At 41.0% G+C, this 24,464-nt stretch overlaps 1 non-coding gene and 1 pseudogene across 1 annotated transcript; both read left to right on the top strand.

The window, feature by feature from the left end:
• The first annotated feature begins 12,203 nt into the window (after window positions 1-12,203).
• Window positions 12,204-12,312, top strand: LOC135573038 (5S ribosomal RNA; annotated as a pseudogene).
• Window positions 12,313-12,543: 231 nt separating this feature from the next.
• On the top strand, window positions 12,544-12,662 carry LOC135573044 (5S ribosomal RNA). Its single transcript, XR_010464615.1, has one exon. It is a non-coding gene; the product is annotated as a 5S ribosomal RNA (ribosomal RNA).
• The last annotated feature ends 11,802 nt before the right edge of the window (window positions 12,663-24,464 follow it).

The raw sequence follows: 24,464 nt of genomic DNA, 5'->3' as shown, positions 1-24,464 counted from the left end.
ATTTTTGGTAAAACAAATCTTACTGAAGAATTTTCCCCTAGCAGCTTGCGCTGTTAGGGGAAAGGTTTTTTTTCATTTCCTTAAAGGAAGTTTGAAAGACCAAACGGACTTGTAAAGAAGCATGAATGTGAGTAGGAGATTGGTTTCTGATTCGGACCGAAGAGTGGATTTATATGGCTTCGACTACTGGGAAGAATTCGAAAGAGGGAATGAAGACTGACAGAGGTGCTGCAGGAGAAAAGATGGCTGAGCAACGGGCTGTTCCCCGGGTGTTTGAAAGAAGTTTAACAGTGGCGGTGGTTTCTGATTCGGACCGAGGAGTGGACGATATGGCTTCGACTACTGGGAAGAATTCGAAAGGGGAAATGAAGACTGACAGAGGTGCTGCAGGAGAAAAGATGGATGAGCAACGGGCTGTTCCCCGGGTGTTTGAAAGAAGTTTAACAGTGGCGGTGGAGATTATTGGGGAGGACAAGATAACGATGATGGAGCTTCTACGGGGGATCAATGAGGTAGGCGGTTTGGTGATGGGGTGTCGTTTTAAAACAAAGAATAAATATGAGATAACAATGAGTCATGCAAAAGGGAAGGAGAGACTTATGGATGGATTTAAAATTAAAGACTCATGTGTAATGGCGAAGGATTTGTCACATGATGAACTGGTGGTGTCCTTTCTGAATTTACCGACATATATCTCGGATGAGGATATAATAAATAAATTGACTCGATGGGGAGTCACAGCAGTGTCTACAATCAAGAGGAGAATGTGGCCTGGAACGGAAATTGCAGACGGTACGCGTTTCTGTAAGGTACGATTTACAAACAATGTCCAATCGTTGCCATATTCGACGAAGTTTGAGACTCTGGAGGGGGCTGAATATTTCAGGGTTATACATGACAGGCAGGTGAAAGTGTGTAGGCTTTGTATTCAGCCTGGTCATGTAGTACGTGATTGCCCTGACTTTAGGTGTTACAAATGTATGGAGCAGGGGCATTATGCACGGGAGTGTCCTGAGAGAAGAAGGAGATGTGAGGAATGTGAATCATTTAACTGTATATGTGGTGAAAGGGTGGGTGAAGAGCTTGAGATAATGAATGAGAGTGGCTCAGTAGATGAGGAAGAGTGTGAGGAGGAAAGTGAGCTGGGAGAGGAGAATGATATGGAGGGGATCAGTGGGATACATGAAGGGTGAGAAATCGTAGCAAGTCTGCAGAAATGGGGGTGACGGAGCTGGGATCCAGTATGGACAGTGCGGTAGAATGGTTAAATTCATCAGAGGGTGTGGAGGGAGAAGATGCGAGATGTGGAAGAGCTCAGATGGATTTACGGAAAGCTGAGTGTGGCAAGGACCCATGCACAGAGCCTATAATGGAGGAAGTACAACCTGACGGGACTATTCAGAATGTCAAGCCTGTTGAAGATCCTCGTGGAGAGGGGGGCTCCTCTAGGGAGGTGGATACTGCAAGAGATGACTCTCGCAAACGTAAAGAGTCTGAAGAAGAGCTGATGGAGGAAGAGAGGGAGAACATACAATCTCTGCGGAGGGATAGTAAAAAAGAACATGATAATCAAGAGGAAAAAGAAGATAAAAGATCAATCATGATGGACTCGATTCATCCCCTCTTTATAGTCATAATGTTGAGAGTTGTATCTATTAACACCAATGGACTTCGTAGCAAAGAAAAGCTAGAGCTGGTGTTGGAAGCCTTCTCTGCGGATATATTATGTCTTCAGGAGACCCATTGGACTGAGCCGTATATGGAGAATGTAAGGCAGAGATGGAATGGACTAATGTACGTGAGTAATGGTACTGTGCGGGCATGTGGGGTAGCTATTTTGGTAAAACATGATGTTGTGTCTAATTTAAATTTGTTATGTGCTGACACTGTGGGTCGAATGGTGGGAGTGGGTTTCACTTATCAAGATGTGGAGTACTCGTTGTACAATGTCTATGCTCCTAATAATGAAATTGAGAGGAGGGTTATGTTTATGTCCATGGGAGGATTATGTGGGAAGAACTGTTTGCTTGTTGGGGATTTTAATGTATGGATGGATAGGCTAGATGCCTCAAGTAGCGCACATTTTAGCTCTGACTCATCTCGGGAGCACTATTAAGGCTAATGCGGGATGAGGATTGGGTGGATATATGGAGGAGAGGAATCCAGATAAGCGGGTGTTCTCTCGAAGACAAGTGGTGAGGGGTGAGCTCAAGCAGTCACGTATAGATTTGTGTCTCGCTCATAGAGAGGTTGCGCACTTGGTTGTGGGGGTAAAGTATTCACACACATTTTTAGTGACCATGATGCTCTGCTTTTCAGGCTGGGTGCATCAGGGGAGGGGAGGGGGGGTGGTTTGTGGTGTCTTAATGCCAGTATGTTGAAGGATGAGGAGTTTAGGGCTGCAGTGAAAGAGTGTGTGAATGACGCCGTGTCAGATCCTCTATTTGAGTCTGATGTGAGTGTGTGGTGGGAAGGATTAAAAGGAGTTCAAGCGGCTGGCAATATCTAGTGCAAGAAGGGCAAATGTGATAAGGAGGAGGGAGGAGGGGATTCTTAAATCTCGCCTGTTATTGGAGTTAGAAAGGGTAGAAAACTGCCCAGGCTATGATGTGACAGAGTACCTGAGGGTGAGGGAGGAGTTGAGGGTCGTAGAGAGGCACAGGTGTATGGGGGCAGTGGTGAGGAGTAGAGCACAGTATGTGGTGGAGGGGGAGAGAAATACTGCTTTTTTCCTGGGGTTAGAAAGGAGGAAGCAGGAAAAGAGTTTTCTAACTGAGCTGTTAAATGAGAGGGGGAGAGGGTGACAGATCTGGAAGGAATTTTGAATACAGTGCATTCTTTTTATAAGGGATTATTTACGTCGGGTGGGGTAGATGAAGTGTGTATGAGAAGAGTGCTAGAAGCAGTGGAGGCTAGGGTGTCGACTGAGGATGTAGAGATGTGTGATGCTGATTTTACATTGGCAGAGGTTAAAGCAGCCATATTGGGCCTGAACTTGAATAAGAGCCCGGGTTCAGATGGTCTTACTGCAGAGTTTTACCGTGAGTTTAGTGACATACTGGCCCCACTAATGCTGCGTGTGTATGTGTGTATGGAGGAGAAGAGGGTAGTCCCTGAATCTTTAGCTATGGGTGTGTTGACTGTGTTATACAAAGGGAAGGGGAGCAGACTGAAATTAGAGAACTACAGACCAATAACCCTTTTGAACTCCGACAATAAGGTGCTTGCTAAGATAATGGCTAATAGGTTGAATAAGGTGATGGGAAGCATCATAGCACCTACTCAGGCCTATGGAGTTCCGGGCGGGATGTAGTGGACACCCTCTGCACTATCCAGGATGTGGTGAAGCAGATGGGGAGGTGGGTGGGGCGGTGCTCTGCCTAGATCTGAATAAAGCCTTTGATCGGGTGGAGCATCGGTTCCTGTTAGAGGCCTTGGCAAGATTTGGGTTCGGGCCTCGTCTTAAAGGATGGGTGAAGCTATTGTATGGGTCAGCGTGCAGTGTCGTGAAATGTAATGGTGTGCTAACTGATCCTTTTCCCCTGGGCAGGTCTGTTAGGCAGGGTTGTCCATTGTCTGCACTGCTATACAGCATCTCAGTAGAGCCTTTAGCGGCGTTTGTAAAGCGGAATGGAGGAGTGAATGGAGTGGACCTCCCGGGGGAGGCGTCAGTGTACTGCATCATTATGCTGACGACACCACCTGTACTTTGCGGGATGGAGAGAGTGTGAATTGTCTGATGAAGTGTTTTGATGTGTATGGGAGAGCTTCTGGGGCTAAGGTGAATGTTGAAAAGTCTCAAATGTTATGTACTGATGATACTGTTATGTCTACATGTAACATTCCTTTTAAGACTGTTAAGGGGCACGTGAGAATTTTGGGTGTGAATATTGGGGTAGATGAGCGGGAGGCGAGGGACTTAACTTGGACAGGGGTGATTAATAAAATAAAGACGACTCTGAATTACTGGAAACAAAGGAAATTAAAATTGAGGGGGAAAGTGGTTGTGGTGAATGCATTGTTAATGTCAAAATGTGTGTATACCTTAGGGGTTATGGACATGCCTGTATGGGTTCTGAAGGGAATTAATAATTTAGTGTCTGATTTCCTGTGGGGTGGGAAGGGGGTGAAGATTGCTCATGATGTAATGATAGCAGATTATGATAGGGGTGGTTTGAGATTAATAGATCTGGAGGTGAAGTTAAAAGCCATGAGGGTGAAGAGAGTACAACGGTTTTTGTATGGGGAGGAGGGTCAGGGGTGGAAGGAGTTTTTCAGGCATTGGTTGCATAAGAGTGGAGGTTGTGGAGATTATGGGTTGTTAATGTGTTTCAAGCCCAGCATGTATGCAGAGGTGCCTGAGTTTTATCAGGAGGTGTTCAGGGCATGGGCGGAGTTCTTACCGCAGGTAAGTTATGAGTGTGACTCTATTGGGGTGATTTTGAATATACCAGTTTTTCTGAACCCAATGCTGAAATCAGAGGGAAATATGCTGGAGAGTAAGGTAATAATGAAGGCGGGTATGATAAGACTGAGGGACTTTAGGTATGAGGTGGTGCCAGGGTTCCTGCCTGAGCAGGCGATCGTAGATACTGTCTGGGGTGTAGATGAGGATGTCAGGAAAGGGATGGTGTTGAGAATGTATGATAGGATAAAGGAGTGTGTTCCAGGGGAGTGGGTGAGGCTGTTGGACAATCATTTGAGTAATGGAGTCTTAGAGACCTTGCCTGAGATGCAGGTGAAATGTGGGGAGAATATGCAAGCCTTATCCTCTACCCAGGTGAGGGCCTTATACTGGGCGCTTATTACCAGGAAGGTCAGGCGCCTGCATCGGAGAAAGTGTGGAGGCAAGTTTTTCCAGGGATGGAAGTTGAGAGGTTGTGGGAAAACATGGTAGTGAGGCTCAATAGTATTGAATGTACTCATTTTGATTTTATGTTGAGGCACAACCGTGTTTTTACCAAGGTGGTGTTACATCAGGTAGACAGGTCAGTGTCTCGTGTGTGTGATGTATGCACAGATAAAGATGAAAATCTGATGCACATGATGTTTGACTGTGTTGATGTAGCTGGGTTCTATGTGAGGTTGAGGGATATGTTAGAAAGGTACTGGGGAGAAGAGTTAATAGGCGGGGTTGATTGGAGGTGGTTGGTATTGTTTGGAGTGGGTCAGCATGTGAAGGGGTGAATATTGTATTATTGAATTTTTTGCTGTCACATGCAAGGTATGCAGTATATATAAGGAGGAACTTGGCAAGGTTTGAGGGAAAGAGGGTGACAGTGTGGAAGGTGTTTGAAGGTTTGGTAAGGAAGGATGTAGGATTGATGTATAGGTCTAAGCAGGAGGATTTTGAGAGGGTGTTTATGAAGGATTGTGGATTTATTGCTGTGGGGGAGGATGGTGGTTTGGTGTATGGGTTTTGATGTGTAACATTTTTGGAGATATCAGTACAAATTTGAAAGAATTGTTTTGAGAATGTCTGAGTTTCTACTTGATAAGGAGGTGCTTTGAAACTCTCTATTCTTGTGGAATGTGGTTTTGCAAAGTATTGTATGCAATGGTAGTATAATTTGAGTTTTGGTATTTGAATTTCTCTATTTTTGATTTGATAGGGGGTGAATTGTTTGCCTGCCAATGTCAAGAATTGTGTTGATTAAAATGGTTTGTGTATATTAAATTTGTATATAATGTAAAATAAGAATTTTTATAATAAAAAAAAAAAAAAAAAAGTACGCCTGATCTCGTCTGATCTCGGAAGCTAAGCAGGGTCTGTTTTTTTCCTCAAGGCTGAAATATGTGCCTGCTTTGAAATAAGTAAGTGAGTTTGTATTTCATCCAACAATCTGGCTGTTAATCAGACTCACTTTGACTTTATATAGGATCGGGCCTGGTTAGTACTTGGATGGGAGACCGCCTGAAGGGAGACCGCCTGGGAATATCAGGTGCTGTAGGCTTTTGTCAATTCTTTGTCCGTTTTTTCCCACAAGGCTGAAATATGTGCCCTCGCTTTGAAATAAGGTGCTGTAAGCATTTTGTCAACTCTTTGTCTGTTTTTTCCCTCAAGGCTTAGTTTTGTATTTCATCCAACAATCTGTGCTACAAATTATGGCTACAGTATATGCAATTTTTTCCACATTTTGAGTGACACAAAGATTCTTATCTAAATGGTGAAAATGCAACAGCTGTTAATCAGACTCACTTTGACTTTATATAGTGCACCAAGAGATGGTTTTCGCTTAACACTGTTGAGTACGCCTGATCTCGTCTGATCTCACTAAGACCACACCCTGGGAATACCAGGTGCTGTAAGTACGCATTTCCTGATTGGAGAAGTGACGGCTACAGGTTTTTTCCACATTTTGAGTTACGATTCTTATCTAAATGTGTCTGAGACTTTATATAGTGCACCAAGAGATGGTTTCTTGCTTAGTGTTTGCTGGAGAGTGTTTGTACTCGAGGTGCTGTGCTTTGTCATTTTTCTGTTAATTAATTGGTTTTTGCAAGATAATTTATTATTTTCTTTAGTTGAATAGTTTAAAGTTTGGTTATTCTTCCCCTTGCAGTTTTTCTGCTTGGGGGAGAGTTTTTTGGGATTTATTTTTATCATGACGGACAACAAGGAAAAGACAAACGGAATGGACAAAGACAACGAAAAGGCGCAACGGAAGAAAAATGAAGATAACGAAGGAATGAAATATGGAAAAGAATACACGGTGGCAATTAAGTTGGAAGGAGAAGACAAAGTGACGACAATGGAACTACTAAGAGCAATTAAGGAGGAGTGTGGAGAGGTGGTGGGATGCCGAATGAAAGGAGAAAAGAAGTACGAAATTACGATGAGAAATGAAAGAGGAAAAGAACGGTTAATGGATGGATTGCGAATAAAGGACACAAGGATTCTGGCGAGAGATATTAATGTTGGTGGTGTCTTTTATGAATCTCCCAGTATACATAGAAGATGGTGTGATACTGAGCAAGCTGAGTAGCTGGGGAGTGGCGGCCGTCTCGGAGATAAGGAGGAGAGTTTGGCCAGGAACGGAGGTGGTTGACGGGACACGTTTCTGCAAGGTCAAGTTCACAGAAAAAGTGACATCATTACCTTATTCTACAAGAATTGAGACGTTGGAGGGAGCAGAATATTTCAGGGTCATTCATGACAAACAGGTCAGAGTGTGTCGTATGTGTATCCAACCCGGGCACATAGTTAAAGACTGCCCGGAATTTCAGTGTTTTAAGTGTGGCAATCAAGGACACTATGCGAGAGAATGTGATGGAGAGAAGGAAAGGAATTTTTGTGGTGGATGCAGAAAGAGAATGGCGGAGTGCAACTGTGGAGAGGTTAGCGCTGAAGAGGGGAGTCAAACAATATTCGAGGAAGCAGTGGTATTGTCGCAAGAAGGAGAAGAAGATGGAGGAGAGGACGTGGTGGAAGGTGGACAGACGGAGGAAGGAAGAAGGAAGAAGGACCAGAAGATAAATGAAATTGGGCAGGAGGAGGGGGGGAGTGGACTGGGGGGAAGCACGGGGGACTCACAGGTTTTGGGGGAAAGCACAGCACTAACAAGTAGCTCGGGGGGTGAAGAAATGGAGGGGGTTATGGAGTTGATGACAATACCAGAGACGGCGATGAGCACAGGGAGCACAACGACTATACCAGAAGTGGAGATGAATACGGGGAGCACAACGGAGGTGGATGCCAAGAGTGGGAGTTGGCTGGATAACATGGATTTGGAGGAGATATCAGACACGGAGGATGGGGAAAAGATGGAAAGAACGAGGGAAGGATACAGGAAGAGGAAAGCGGTGGGAAGAGGGGGAGAGAGAGGGTGGAAGAAGAAAGAAACTGGATAACAGGTAGAGGATAATGAAATTATATTTTATTATTTTATTATTTATTAGAATGGTCAATATAATGTCAATAAATGCAAATGGTTTGAGAACAATGGGAAAATTTAATAGAATAGTCCAAATGAAGAATTCAGATATTTTATGTATTCAAGAAACACATTGGGATGATGTTTGTGTTTTAGAAAAAAAATATGGAGGGATTTTATTTATGTAAACAATGGCAGAGGGAATTCAAGTGGGGTTGCAATTTTAATAAGGAAGGATGTAGTAGAAAATGTGAAGAAGATATATAATGATAATAATGGGAGGATTTTAATTTTGGATTTTGAATATATGAATAGGGTTTTTAGGATTATAAATATTTATGCGCCGAATAATGAGATAGAGCGAAGGAATTTATTTTTAGAATTAGGGAAATGGTGCAAGGGTAACTGTATTTTAGTTGGGGATTTTAATGTTAAAATGAATAGATTAGATATGTCAAGGGGAGCTATTTTTAGAAATGACGTATCGAGGGGGGTTTTAAGGAAGATTATGTGTGAAAACAATCTGATTGATATATGGAGAGACGAGAACCCGAACAAGAGAGGATTTTCTAGAAGGCAGGTGGTTTTAGGGGAGTTAAAACAGACACGGATAGATCTGGTTTTAGTAAATGAAGGGTTAAGGAATTTTATGAAGGATATTAATTATATTTTTACAACTTTTAGTGATCATGCTGGGTTAACATTTTCGGTGGGGTTAGATAAGGAAAGGAAAGGGGGGGGAATATGGTGCATGAATGCAGGGTATCTAGGTGATGAAGATTATGGAATACAGCTTAAATCTTTGATAGAACATGAAATGGAGGATAAGCAAAAAGGGAAGAATAAATGCCAGTGGTGGGAAAATGTAAAGAAAAAAATTAAAGGTTTTAGTATTAGATATGCAAGGAAGAAGAGGAGTAGGATGACAAGAGAAGAACATTTTTTAAGAGCAAAATTGAATGAAGAAATGAGGAAATGTGATATTGATCCTATTTATAATATTGAAAGGTTTTTAGATTTAAAGGCACAATTGAGCAAATGTGAAATAGATAAGTGTAAGGGGGCATCTATTAGAAGTAGGGCAAAGTATGTGTTGGAAGGGGAAAAATGTACGTCTTTTTTTCTTGGTTTAGAGAAAACTAAACAGACAAAATCATATATTAGTGAGATAGAAAATGTAAAGGGTGAAGTGGTAAATGATTATGTTGAGATATTAGAAACCGTACAGAATTTTTATAAGGATTTATTTAAGAAGGGGGAGGTGGATGAGGGGTGTGTAAAGGAGATTTTAGGTAGTGTGGATGTGCAAATTGGTGTTGAGGATAAGCAAAGATGTGATAGGAAGATAACAGTGGATGAAGTGAAAGATGCAATTAAGGGTTTACAAATAAATAAAAGTCCTGGAGAAGATGGACTAATTGCAGAGTTTTATAAAATGTATGAAAGTTTTTAGTACCGATTTTAATGGAAGTGTATCAATATATGGAAGATAATAATACTGTTTCAGACTCCATGGTGACAGGGCTGATATCGATTTTATATAAAAATAAGGGGAGCAAATTAAAATTGGAGAATTATAGGCCAATTAGTTTATTAAACTCAGATTATAAGATTTTAGCTAAGATATTGGCAAATAGGATGAAGATGGTTTTAAATGATATTATAGCACCTACACAAAATTATAGTGTGCCTGGAAGAGACATAGCTGATACTATTATTACACTTAGAGATGTGATAAATAAAATGAATAGCGATAAGAGGGGTAATTGTTTTAAGTATAGATTTTAATAAAGCTTTTGACAGGGTGGAACATGATTTTATGTTTAGGGTACTGGAAAAATATGGGTTTGGAAACAGAATAATAGGATGGATAAAATTATTATATAGAAAGGCAAAAAGTAGGGTAAAATGTAATGGGGTTTTAACAGATTCTTTTATTCTTGAGAGATCGGTGAGACAGGGGTGCCCTTTATCAGCATTATTGTATGTTTTATCGGTAGAACCCTTAGCGGCATACCTTAAAAAAGATAATTTTATAAATTGTGTAGAGACTCCGCAAGGAGGTTTTAGTTTAATTCATCAATATGCAGACGATACCACAATAACAGTTAGAGATGAGGGAAGTGTTAAAAGGGTGATGGAGTGTTTTAAAGTATATGAGCAAGCCTCAGGAGCAAAAGTGAATATGGAGAAGTCAGTAATAATGTATGTTGGGAAGATTAATGAGGGGACTTTTCCTTTTAAAATGGTAAATGATTATTTTAAGGTGTTAGGTGTGTTTTTAGGGCTGAAGGAACAGGAAGCTAGGGATCTGACATGGAGTGGTGTAATGAATAAAGTTAGAAAGGTGGTAAATATGTGGAGGGGGAGGTCTTTGAAATTAAAAGGGAAAGTAATTGTTGTAAATTCCTTGCTGATGTCAATTTTTATTCATGTCATGAATGTTTTAGACGTACCAGAATGGGTTTTATCGGAAATAAATAAGATTATAGTTGATTTTTTATGGGATGGGAAAGGTGCGAAAATTTCTTTTAAAACTTTGATTGCAGGTTATGAGGAGGGGCAGGTTATGAGGAGGGGGGTTTGAAGTTGGTGGATTTAAATGTGAGGAAAAAAGCAATTAGAGTCAAAATGGTACGTAAATATTTATATGGTGAATTAGATTATGGATGGAAAAGATTTTTTAAGGAGTATTTGCAGGAGGTTGGGAGGATGGGGGACAATGGTTTATTGATGTGTATGAAAAAGGAAATGTTAGGTAATATACCTTTGTTTTATAGAGAAGTGTTTGAGGCTTGGGGGGAGTTTTTACCAAATATTTATTATGAGTGTACCATTTTAGACAATATTTTAAATCAGCCAATTTTTTTAAATCCCAAGATACAGTATAATAATAAGATGTTGTTTTGTAAATATTTTATGAGGGCTGGGATGAGACAGATTGGGGACATTTTATATGAGGTCATTCCGGGGTTCCTTCCATGTCAGGCAATATTTGATAATGTGGATGAAGAAAATGATGAAATAAGTAGAACTACTGTGGAGAACATGTATAAGAGAATATTAGGATGTCTTCCTGGGGAGTGGGGTGTTTTAATAAATAAAGAGGTGGCTACAAGAGCTAAGGGTTTACCGGTTTTATATTATGAAAGTAATGGGAAGAAGTATGATTTGTCAGGTTTGAAAGTTAAAAAGGTTTATGAAAAATGTATTTTAAGAGAGATAAAAACTCCTGCTTCGGAAAAAGTGTGGTCTAGGGTGTTTGCAAATATAGATGTGAAATCAATATGGAAGAATGTAAATGTAAAATATAATTCTATAGAATGTGAAGACAATGATTTTAAATTGAAACATAATAGGATTTTTACGAACGTGGTTTTACATCAAATAAATAGAGATGTTAAAAGGAATGTGATATTTGTGGTACGGGGTGGAAAATTTTATGCACTTTTTGTTGAATGTAGTAGATTAGAAGAGTTTCATAAGTTTTTAAAGGGGATTTTAGTACAACATTGGGGAGAAGAGATTGTTGCTGGGGTTGAGTGGAGGAGGTTGTTTCTTTTTGGTTTAACTGGGAAAAGCAAAGTTTTTAATTTTAATTTGATGAATTTTGTTCTTAGTCATGCCAGATACGCTGTAAGACTAAGAAGGAATTTGGGACATTATGAAGGGAAAATTGTGAGTGTGGAGGTTTTATTTAGAAGTATTTTAGAGAAAGATATAGAAGTAATATATAAATATGGTGGATGTAATTTTGAAAAATTGTTTGTGTGGGGGAGCACTTTTATTGAAATTGAGTCGAATGGAAAACTTGGTTTTAATTATTAATTGGTTTTGGTGGATGATTGGGTTTTAATAGGTTTTCTTTTCTTTTCTTTTTTTGATTTTGTAAAAGGATGAATTGTTCATCCTTTCTTATAAATTGATTGAACGTTGGAAATATTATGTGTTTTTTTCATAATAAAAGAAAGAAAAAAAAAAAAGTACTCCTGATCTCGTCTGATCTCGGAAGCTAAGCAGGGTCGGGTCTGGTTAGTACTTGGATGGGAGAACGCCTGTGAATACCAGGTGCTGTAGGATTTTTGTCACTGCCTTGTGGAATTTCAACTCTTTGTCCGTTTTTTCCCACAAGGCTGAAATATGTGCCCTCGCTTTGAAATAAGTAAGCAAGGTTAGTTTGTATTTCATCCAACAATCTGTGCTACAAATTATGGCTACAGTATATGCAATTTTGAGTGACACAAAGATTCTTATCTAAATGGTGAAAATGCAACAGCTGTTAATCAGACTCACTTTGACTTTATATAGTGCACCAAGAGATGGTTTCTCGCTTACGGCCACACTGGCCTGAGTACGTCTGATCTCGGAAGCTAAGCAGGGTCGGGCCTGGTTAGTACTTGGATGGGAGACCGCCTGGGAATACCAGGTGCTGTAAGCATTTTGTCAACTCTTTGTCCGTTTTTTCCCACAAGGCTGAAATATGTGCCCTCGCTTTGAAATAAGTAAGCAAGGTTAGTTTGTATTTCATCCAACAATCTGTGCTACAAATTATGGCTACAGTATATGCAATTTTGAGTGACACAAAGATTCTTATCTAAATGGTGAAAATGCAACAGCTGTTAATCAGACTCACTTTGACTTTATATCGTGCACCAAGAGAAGGTTTCTCACTTACGGCCACACTTGCCTGAGTACTCCTGATCTCGTCTGATCTCGGAAGCTAAGCAGGGTCGGGCCTGGTTAGTACTTGGATGGGAGACCGCCTGGGAATACCAGGTGCTGTAAGCATTTTGTCAACTCTTTGTCCGTTTTTTCCCACAAGGCTGAAATATGTGCCCTCGCTTTGAAATAAGTAAGCAAGGTTAGTTTGTATTTCATCCAACAATCTGTGCTACAAATTATGGCTACAGTATATGCAATTTTGAGTGACACAAAGATTCTTATCTAAATGGTGAAAATGCAACAGCTGTTAATCAGACTCACTTTGACTTTATATAGTGCACCAAGAGAAGTTTCTCGCTTACGGCCACACCGGCCTGACCACGCCCATTTTTTGGGGATTGAGGAAGTGTTTGGAGGGAGTTGGTTGTTGAGTTGGAGAAATACATTTGTTTGCTGTTTTGAAGTAAATCTTTTTTTTGGTTGGTGATTTTTGTTAAACAATTCTTATTGAAGAATTCTCCCCTAGCAGCTTGCGCTGTTAGGGGAAAGGTCTTTTCATTTCCTTAAAGGAAGTTTGAAAGACCAAACGGACTTGTAAAGAAGCATGAATGTGAGTAGGAGATTGGTTTCTGATTCAGACCGAAGAGTGGACGATATGGCTTCGACTACTGGGAAGAATTCGAAAGGGGAAATGAAGACTGACAGAGGTGCTGCAGGAGAAAAGATGGCTGAGCAACGGGCTGTTCCCCGGGTGTTTGAAAGAAGTTTAACAGTGGCGGTGGTTTCTGATTCGGACCGAGGAGTGGACGATATGGCTTCGACCACTGGGAAGAATTCGAAAGGGGAAATGAAGACTGACAGAGGTGCTGCAGGAGAAAAGATGGATGAGCAACGGGCTGTTCCCCGGGTGTTTGAAAGAAGTTTAACAGTGGCGGTGGAGATCATTGGGGAGGACAAGATAACGATGATGGAGCTTCTACGGGGGATCAATGAGGTAGGCGGTTTGGTGATGGGGTGTCGTTTTAAAACGAAGAATAAATATGAGATAACAATGAGTCATGCAAAAGGGAAGGAGAGACTTATGGATGGATTTAAAATTAAAGACTCATGTGTAATGGCGAAGGATTTGTCACATGATGAACTGGTGGTGTCCTTTCTGAATTTACCGACATATATCTCGGATGAGGATATAATAAATAAATTGACTCGATGGGGAGTCACAGCAGTGTCTACAATCAAGAGGAGAATGTGGCCTGGAACGGAAATTGCAGACGGTACGCGTTTCTGTAAGGTACGATTTACAAACAATGTCCAATCGTTGCCATATTCGACGAAGTTTGAGACTCTGGAGGGGGCTGAATATTTCAGGGTTATACATGACAGGCAGGTGAAAGTGTGTAGGCTTTGTATTCAGCCTGGTCATGTAGTACGTGATTGCCCTGACTTTAGGTGTTACAAATGTATGGAGCAGGGGCATTATGCACGGGAGTGTCCTGAGAGAAGAAGGAGATGTGAGGAATGTGAATCATTTAACTGTATATGTGGTGAAAGGGTGGGTGAAGAGCTTGAGATAATGAATGAGAGTGGCTCAGTAGATGAGGAAGAGTGTGAGGAGGAAAGTGAGCTGGGAGAGGAGAATGATATGGAGGGGATCAGTGGGATACATGAAGGGGTGAGAAATCGTAGCAAGTCTGCAGAGATGGGGGTGACGGAGCTGGGATCCAGTATGGACAGTGCGGTAGAATGGTTAAATTCATCAGAGGGTGTGGAGGGAGAAGATGCGAGATGTGGAAGAGCTCAGATGGATTTACGGAAAGCTGAGTGTGGCAAGGACCCATGCACAGAGCCTATAATGGAGGAAGTACAACCTGACGGGACTATTCAGAATGTCAAGCCTATTGAAGATCCTCGTGGAGAGGGGGGCTCCTCTAGGGAGGTGGATACTGCAAGAGATGACTCTCGCAAACGTAAAGAGTCTGAAGAAGAGCTGATGGAGGAAGAGAGGGAGAACATACAATCTCTGCGGAGGGATAGTAAAAAGAACATGATAATCAAGAGGAAAAAGAAGATAAAAGATCAATCATGATGGACTCGATTCATCCCCTCTTTATAGTCATAATGTTGAGAGTTGTATCTATTAACACCAATGGACTTCGTAGCAAAGAAAAGCTAGAGCTGGTGTTGGAAGCCTTCTCTGCGGATATATTATGTCTTCAGGAGACCCATTGGACTGAGTACGCCCCTTTTTGGAAGTTTCAGGAAGTGAGTGAGCAGCAGGTGTTTGAATTGTTTGGAGAGAAAAATCGTTTTTGGTTTTGTTGTTCATATATTGTTGTTCACATATAAGTTTATTGTAAATAGTTGCGTTTTATCCCCAAGGGCGTGAGCTGTTTGGGGATTCTACGTAAAATAAACCGGACAGTTTCAAATGGCTTCGACATCAAGAATAACAACAACAACGAGAATGGACAACGGAGAAAAAAAGAGCGTCGAATGAAGAGTTGAGGAGAAGAAAATATGAGAAAGTACTGACGGTGAACGTGGAAGTTATTGGTGAAGAAAAAATAACATACATAAGGGAAGATTTCGGCAGTACCTGTATGGTTAGTGAGAAAGTCCATATTGCAAATGTACGGTCCCTTACTAGACGTCCGAAATCGTTTGTAAAATTTGCGGACGGCGTCGGGCCGAGCGGCAGGGCGGACCTACCAGGAAGTCATCAAATGAACTTTGTCGGACATTCATTTTCCGTTTACAAAAATAATAAGATTTAGGTCATTTTTCCGCCGTCCCGGAAATTCCCACAAGAGGGCATCAGCAATCATATTGCTATTGGACAAAACATCACGATTCACGACGGGGCCTTATCTCGAAAACTGAAAATATTTAGAAGCCGAAACTCGGTGAGCATAGGGGCGGCATAATGGGCAGTTGGCCCCGAACAAGATGGCGTCTAGGCATCAACGGTTTTTGAGTTATGGCCATTTATCTGGGATTAAAGGTCCAAAATGAAAATAGAGAAATTATTTTTCCACTTCACGTCAAAGTCAAGGAGCCTCCAGTGTCAATAAAAAAAGAACCAGCCATTTATCTATCGTCATTTAAGAGAAATCGTACAACGACACCTTGGTGATGTTCACGGATAGGTGTTTTTTTTTTCAACGGTTACAGATCCAGTTGCAGGGTGTTCTTACGAATCTTTTTAAAGTGTGCTGCGGAGCTCTGCGAGATTTCTGTGATTTTCTATGATTTTCTGAAATAACACACACTCACTAAACCCTCCGTAAATAACTCAGTTCTTAACGTAAAGACTTCAAACTCAGGATTCTGTAAAGGCATACCCAAATCATGATATGAGTTTATTTATAGCTTCCTGTGCCAACCGGAAGTGCCTTAAATGGTGTCACAGTGGCAGTTTCCAAGGGTTAAAAAGGTCAGATCTTTTCAAAACTTCATATGTGTGATTAGGCAACCCCCATAAACTGTAAGTCAGTCATTTCTCCCAACAGATGACAAAGAAAAGCTCTCTCTCACACACACACACACAGAAACACACACACAGCAAGGATGGAGTGACAAAGTGCGGTGCTTAAAGACACCCAAAGCCTAAAAAGTGGGTTTGGTGTCAATTGGTATCAGTTTGGTGTCAGAATGACATCTAATTGACTGATGGACACTGACTTGCTAGTTGACTTTTGTACATTAGCAATATGTTTAAACGGAGAGGGACCATCACCAAAATGGCATTCTGAAATCAACACAAAAAATGGCATCACTATAGTCTCCAGACTGTGCCGAGTTCAACGAGACGCCCCGCTTGACCTTAGCTCGCTCTGAGTGCAGTGACCTTTAAAAAAAGCAGAACCAAAATTAAGCCTGGCCCTCAATGTCATTTGCTTTTGGGTGACAGTGAGAGAACCGTTAGGTGAGAAGCACAATTCGACCTCAGGTACGTTCCTAACGTCCTCCCGATCCGTGCAAGCCTAACCTTGACCCTGTGGCATTAACCCTTAACAGTTAAAAGAAGGTGTTTACATCAAAGAGTTTGCATTGACTTCTCTCCCCATAGGAATACATTGCCTGCACCTCTAAATTCAACCTGAAGCCTATGTGGGTTATGAATGCCTAATGAAGCGGTCTTCTATGACAGTCCATCAGACCACTATGAGGTCTACCTGTGTCGATTCTAAGCTTCTTGGAGCAACCGGAAGTGGTTAAATTGACCCAAAAGGTGTTTTTTGATGTACATAACCTTCAAAAGGTGAAAATGACTACATTCAACTCTGTGTAGATCGTAGATCAGTCAATTCTTAACTTAAAGACTTAAAACACAGGATTCTGTAAGTTTCTATGTCAATCAAGACATGTGTTTACTTATAGCTTCCTGTGTCAACCGGAAGTGCCTTAAATTGGGTCCCACTGTCTGTTTTGAAGGGTTAGAAAAGTCATATCTCTCCAAAACTTCATATGTGTGACTAGGTAACCCTCCTAAACTGTAAATCAGTCATTTCTCCCAATAGATGTCAAAGAAAAGCTCTCACACGCACACACAGCTAGGATGGAGTTAAAAAGTGTGGTTCTTAAAGACACAGAGAGCAGGCAATGGCATTACCATAATCTCTAGGCCGTGCCGAGTTCAACGAGATATCCCGCTTGACCGTAGCTCGCTCGGTCTAAGCGCAGCGACCATTAGAAAAGTAGGCCCAAAATAAAGCCTGCCCCACAACGTCATTTGCTTTTGGGTGACAGAGAGTGAACCGTTAGGGTGAGAAGCACAATTCAACCTCCGGTACGTTCCTAAGGTCCTCCCGATCCGTGCAAGCCTAACCTTGACCGTGTGGCATTAATCCTTAATAGTTAAAAGAAGGTGTTTACTTCAAAGAGTTTGCATTGACTTCTCTCCCCATAGGAATACATTGCCTGCACCCCTAAATTCAACCTGAAGCCTATGTGGGTTATGAATGCCGTATTATCCTGTCTTTGGTAACAGTCCATCAGGCCAGTATGAGGTCTACCTGTGTTGATTCTGAGCTTCCTGGATCAACCGGAAGTGGTTAAAATCACCCTAAAAGTGTTTTTCCATTACCTGCCTGCAGTTTGATAGACATAGTGCATTCAACCCTGTGTAAATCAGTCAGTTCTTAACGTAAAGACTAAAACTCAGGATTCTGTAAAAGCATACCCCAATGAGGATATTTGTTGACTTATAGCTTCCTGTACCAACCGGAAGTGCCATAATTGGTGTCTCTTGGGCTGTTTCAAGGGGTTAAAAAGTCAGATCTTTCCAAAACTTCATATATGTGATTAGGCAACCCCCATGAACTGTAAATCAGTCATTTTTCCCATAAAATTTCAAAGGAAAACTAAATCACACACACACAGCTTGGAAGGAGGGACCCATTGGTGTGCGTAGAGACATACACTGCCTGCATTAGTTAACCTTGTTGGAACTTTTAAAGAACCGTCAGACCTAGAGTTCAAAACTTTAGAATCCTGTTCTAGACCTCAGGTCGATAGTGCGTGGTGAGTTACGTGGCTCTACACGGTTCTCGGACCGAGAAACAGCTTCGTACATTTGCAATGACTTCAATTCATTTTGACCATTACGAAAATGGCGACATTTAGAAATGTCTCAGAGACACAAGACTAGGTGCATTGCGACCGTCTCGGTCCATATAGACAGACCCCAACGTTTCGGTCCGATAGCTCATTCAAGGACCCCGTAGCAAGTCATGGAAAAAAGTGGATTTTCAGCACCAATTAGGGTTTTGCTCGGACACCAAATGACCGATCGAGCCGAAACTTGGGATTCGGGGTCGCCTCAGCTAGGCCTACACATAACATAAGAAATGGACCCGCAGCTAGAACATAACTACGTGTTTTATGTTTTTTTTATGGTTTGAACATAAGGCGTTGTGAATTTTGGGCCAGCTCTGAAGTATGTGATAGTTGGCTACTAAACGAGTTGGAAAAAGTGGATTTAGTGTCAGTTTGTTGTCAGAATGATATCTAATTGACTGATGGACGGTGACTTGCTGGTGACTCTTGTCCATTTGCAATATGTTTAAACAGTGAGGTACCATCACCAAAAGTGACATTCTGAAATCAACCCTAACGAGCCATTGAGATGAACCAGAATCACTGCCCAGCCATGCCGAGTTCATCGGGCCAGTCAATTTCACATTCCTGCAGGGTTTTTATAGCATGACAAATTCGTGATGGTACCTGCCCATTGAACCATATTGCAAATGCACAGGGACTTTGCAAAAGTGAGAAAACATAAACAAATGGACATGATGAAATCAACACAACGAGTGATGGAAAGGTACAACTATCACTGCTCGGCCATCCTGTGTTCATCAGACCAGTCAATTTAACATTTTTGAGCATGTCAAATTTCATATGGTAATTGTCCATTGAACCATATTGCAAATGCACGTGCACTTGCAATATGATTCTATAGTGAAAAAACATCACCTAATGGTCTAGAAAGCACTTTTTTAAGGGGTGATAAGTTTTTTACAAAAAATTCATTTTTTCAAAATTTTGCTTTTGGACGTTGACTTGGGTTACATATCCAATATGAAAAACCACGGTGGAGCGGATTCGCCACCTGTTGAATTTTTAAAGTGTTACAACTGGCAATTGCCATATGGCATTTGCAATATGCTTTGCATGAATCAACGCTGAATTGGGTGGTATTGGACAATGTGTATATGGTTTGTCCGATGCCAATGACTTGCCATTCATTTTTGTCCAATACAGGGGGGTCTTCCCTTACAACGATGGAATTGCTGAGAGGAATCAAAGAAGTATGCGGAACGATTTTGGGATGTAGAACGAAAGACAGAAATAAGTACGAAATAACCATGTCACACGAGAGGGGAAAAGACTAATAGACGGGCTAAAAATAAAGAGCTGTCAAGTCATGGCGAAAGAACTGGGGAACGATGAACTTGTGGTGTCCTTTTTGAACTTGCCGGCATATATTACGGACGAGGAAATATATGAGAAATTACGAGGATGGAAAGTGAATGCGACAACACCAATCAAGAGGAGGATGTGGCCAGGAACGGACATTGTGGATGGGACGAGATTTTGTAAAGTGAAGTTTACGGACAGTGTGCAATCATTGTACTCAACAAAGTTCAATACAGTAGAGGGATTTGAATATTTCCGAGTGATCCACGATAACCAAGTTAAGGTATGTAGACTTTGTATTCAACCGGGACACATACTTAAAGAATGTCCAGAATTTATATGTCATAAATGTGGTGAACAAGGGCATTATGCCAGGGAATGTTCAACATTGGTGATATGTGTAGAAGGTGTGACAGACCTAAGGGCAGATGTAAATGTAAAAGGTGAATGATGTCTTATTTCTGCAAACAATAGACCTCATTACTGAAGAAGATGACGAGAGTGTGGCTATGGAGAGAGGGAAGAGAGTGATATGGAAAGTGTGTCGCAGGTTATTGCAGAGACAACTATAGATGTGCTTGGAGAGTTTGTAATTCCTTCTGGCAGTACTGAGACGCAGTCTTGGTCTCTGCTGCTGACAAGGTGGAGCAGCAGCACAGGATTGGTGAATTAGATACACAGGTAGAGATGGTGCAAGGTGCTTCTCAGGTGCCTGAAGCTGCTTTAAGCCTGTGTGAAAATAACACCAAAGAGAGGGCTGGGTCCACTGGAGTTGATGGCACGGTTAAAGCGCATTTTACAAAAAGGCTTGAATGTTGCTCCTCTCATAAATCCAAGTCATGAGTCGGACGAAGAAATAGGTAGTGAAGATTTTCAGTTGTTTGCTAGAAATAAGAGATCATTGACGAAAGCTAGGGAGGTGATGGGATCTGGTAAAAAGAAAAGTCTATTTTGAAATGACGTGTTTTTCTTTGACTATATTTCTACATACATTAACAATGGTTAAAGTTGCATCACTAAATGGGAACAGTCTGAGAAATATGAACAAATTGGAGCAGGTTTTGGTGTCTGTGAAAGCTGACATGTGGTGTTTTCAAGAGACTAATTGGACAGACTCCAAAATGTTGGAGATTAAGAGCAAATGGTCTGAGCTAATGTTTTGTAGTCATGGAAGTGAAAAAACATGTGGAGTGGCTATTTTGGTTAAAAATGATGTGGTTCAAAATGTCAAGCAGCTATATGCAGATAATCAGGGCAGACTTATTGTTATTGAGTTTGAAGTGCAAAATGTAATTTTTCGTCTGATTAATGTTTATGCTTCAAATATTGAATCGGAAAGGAGAGATATGTTTAATAACCTAAGATCACTGTGTTCAGAAAATTGTATACTGGTACGAGATTTTAACGTGAAGTGCACTAGAATGGATGTCTCGAGATGTGATAGCTTCAGACATGATTCGTCTAGAAATGCTTTATGGGAATTAATGAAAAATGAGAATCTTGTAGATATATGGAGGGCTGAAAATTTAAATAGAAGAGGGTTTTCGAGAAGGCAGGTGGTGACCTTTTATGGATCTTGCGAATTTTCGCAGTTTTTGTTAAAAATCGCGCAACATTTCAGCGCCCTGCTATTCATGCCAGGAATATAGTACATTCATATGGTTAGTGTGTGTGGATAGGAAACACTCAGACGTTTCCAAAACTGTTTAAATCACGCCTGTGCCATTTACAGAACGTGCGTTTCCGTCGAATAGTGCATGAAAATCTGTTTTTTTCTTTCTTTACTCGCAGTATTCCGAGTTCGATATCTAGGCTATATATGGACCGATTTAATCGAAAAAGACCTAAATGATGTTTATGGGACATCTAGGAGTGCCAAGAAAGAAGCTCGTCAAAGGTAATAAATGTTTTATATTTTATTTCAGCCTTTTCGCTTAAGCGCGAACGCAAAATCTGGGGGTGACATTGAAGTATTTTTGAGGGTGCATGGTACCAGATAATAGCTTCTTATGCTTTCCTCGAAAAGCATTTTACAAATCTGACTTGGTGAATAGATTCACAACGAGTGTAGCTTTAATTCAGTATATTGTATGTCAATTTTAATGAAAGTTTGAGTTTTATCAAAAACTATACGTGGCGCACTTGAAATGTCCGCTGATTTGATTCCCACAGCGGAAGCACTTCTCTAACAAGATGAACTAAAACAAAGCAGAATTTATTTATGTTTAGTAAAAGAAGATGTGATACAGCAGGTTCAGAAGATGTCATATAATTGTACAGCATACAGTGATCATGTGACTCTGATTAACTTCCGGCGCCGACAGAGATGGCCGCCTCGCTTCGCGTTCCTAGGAAACTATGCAGTTTTTTGTTTTTTTACGTGTTATTTCTTACATTAGTACCCCAGGTCATCTTAGGTTTCATTACATACAGTCGAGAAGAACTACTGAATATAAGATCAGCGTCAACTCACCATCAGTACGACCAAGAATATGTTTTCCGCGACGCGGATCCTGTGTTCTGCCTTACAAACAGGACAACGGAATGGATCGCATGCAGCGACCCAAGAAAACGACTTCGGTCTTCTGGTCAGACTCCGGACAAGGGCACATCGCGCACCACTCCCCAGCATTCTTCTTGCCAATGTCCAGTCTCTTGACAACAAGGTTGATGAAAATCCGATAGCATTCCAGAGGGACATCAGAGACAATGTTCTCTGCTTCACGGAAACATGGCTTACTGGGAAGACGCTATCCGATGCGGTGCAGCCATTTCTCCAGCATGTCTTTCTGGTAAGAAGAGCGGCGGGGGCGTATGCCTCATGACTACCAAGACATGGTGTGATGAAGGAAACATTCAAATCCTTCTGTTCACATGATTTAGAATTCCCTCACAATCAAATGTAGACCGCATTATCTTCCAAGAGAATTCTCTTGCATAATCACAGCCGTATATATCCCCCAATTGGCTCTGAATGCAAACTGGAAACCATTTATCCGAGGCTGCATTCATTGTCTTTTAACAAAGCTAATCTGAAAACAAGACTGTTATCAGCATATCGATTGCGCAACCAGGGGTGGTAAAACCTTGGATCATTGTTACTAACTTCCTCGCGAACATCTTCTGGTAAGAAGAGCGGCGGGGGCGTATGTCCAGGAACTCCGCCCCCTCACAATCAAATGTAGACCGAAAAGCTGACCACGATGGCTCTGAACATTTTGTTGATTGCCTACAGGCAGAAACTTAAACAAGAGGTTACTCCCAACGCTGAGGTCTGTTGGTCTGTCAGACCAAGCTGAACACTCCAAGACTGAACTAAATGTTTCGTACAGATGAAAATATTGACAGCTGATTCGGTGTGCGATTCATTAGAACGTTTGTCGTTCCCATAGCAACGATAAAAACATTCCCAAACCAGAAACCGTATTGAACATTCGAAACTGATGTTTTAATCAGGGCAAGGTGTCTGGTAACAGCCGAATATAAACAATGGCTATTCCCTCCGCAAGGCTATTAAACAAGATGTACAGGGACAAAGTGGAATCTCAATTCAATTACAGCATACAGTGACTACAAGAAGAAACCCAGCCCAGTCACGGACCAGTGTCTTGCTCCCAGGCATGTCATTGCCAGATGCAGGTTTTGCAGCCGAGGTGTGACATTTAAACGAGATGAGGCCCAGACGGGCCGCGCCCTCAGAGTGTCTGGTGTTTAAATGCCAGTCTGTTAAGAGGGTAACTGGAACTAGTTATATAAAGGAAATTGTTGAATGTATCTTACCGCCCAAGGTGAAATGTCTAACCCACCTGGACAAGAGGAATACTGTTAAAGGAGAATGTGTGTTTATGGTGGGAGGAAGTGAAGGTTAAACACGTAAAAAACAGGAGTATTAGGCTACTCCAAAAATCGTAACCTCACACTCAACGTGTAGATAAGTTGAAAGAAAAAATGCTTAGAAATAGGATGTTACATGAACTTGAAAAGGCAGATGCTGATCCAGACTATGATGTAGTGAACTATTTGAAAATCCATGCAGAGCTAGGGTTTTATGGACGAAAAAAGAAATGTTTCAGGTGCTATTGTTAGAGGGTAGTGAGGTCTGCCAACGCATCACCGGGGCAAACTACCTGAGTAAGGCACAGTATGCCTTGGAGGGAGATCCTTATGAAAATGTACTTCCTTTTTTACTGGGGCTTGAAAACTCACTCAAAGCAATTTAAGAGTTATATTGTGGAATTGGAAAAACTGAAAAAGGTGTAAAGGTAAATGATTTTGTTGACATTTCAGATAGGTTTTGCTGTGGAGATTCAGTTGAATCCTTTTACAGAAATCTTTATAAAAAAAGAATGATGTGTTACATGATAAAGTGTGTCCAGACTGAAAACTATTTGAAAATGTTGGAGAAAAAAATCAGTGCCAAAGTATCTCAGACAGATAGAAGGATTGTGTGGTAAATGATGAAGAGATTTCAATTATAGAAATCAAGGAAGCAATTGAGAATACTCAAGGAAATAAAAGTCCAGGTTTGGATGGTTTAACAAATGAATTCTATAAAGTTTTTGTGGATATTTTGCCCATTTTATTGAAGGTTTTTCAGTATATGGAAGAGAATAAGGAAATCCCTGAGTCTATGTCAATTGGTATGTTAACCATCTTATTTAAAAATAGAGGCAGTAGGTTAAAGGCCAGTGAGAATATTAGCAACTAAAAAGAGAATAGCAGCTAGGCTCAAGCAGTATAGCTCCGTAACGCAAAACTGTTCTAGTAGCACCGACAGTGTTCTGTGAAGAAACCGTGATAAATGTTTATGGTACCTACCTAGCATCTTCTAAATTCAGATGATAAAATAATGACTAAAGTTTTAGCTAATAGGATGAAAAAGGTGATTGGAAGTATTATTACATCAACACAAGCCTAGGGAATACCTGGAAGAGATGTTGCAGATATAATTTGTACAATTAGAGATGTTGTAAGCAAATTAAAAATGAAGGTGGTATAGTTTTAAGT

This window comes from Oncorhynchus nerka, linkage group LG8 (genome assembly GCF_034236695.1).
Source record: "Oncorhynchus nerka isolate Pitt River linkage group LG8, Oner_Uvic_2.0, whole genome shotgun sequence".
Taxonomy (NCBI): domain Eukaryota; kingdom Metazoa; phylum Chordata; class Actinopteri; order Salmoniformes; family Salmonidae; genus Oncorhynchus; species Oncorhynchus nerka.
This window is presented reverse-complemented; position numbering and strand designations above follow the sequence as displayed.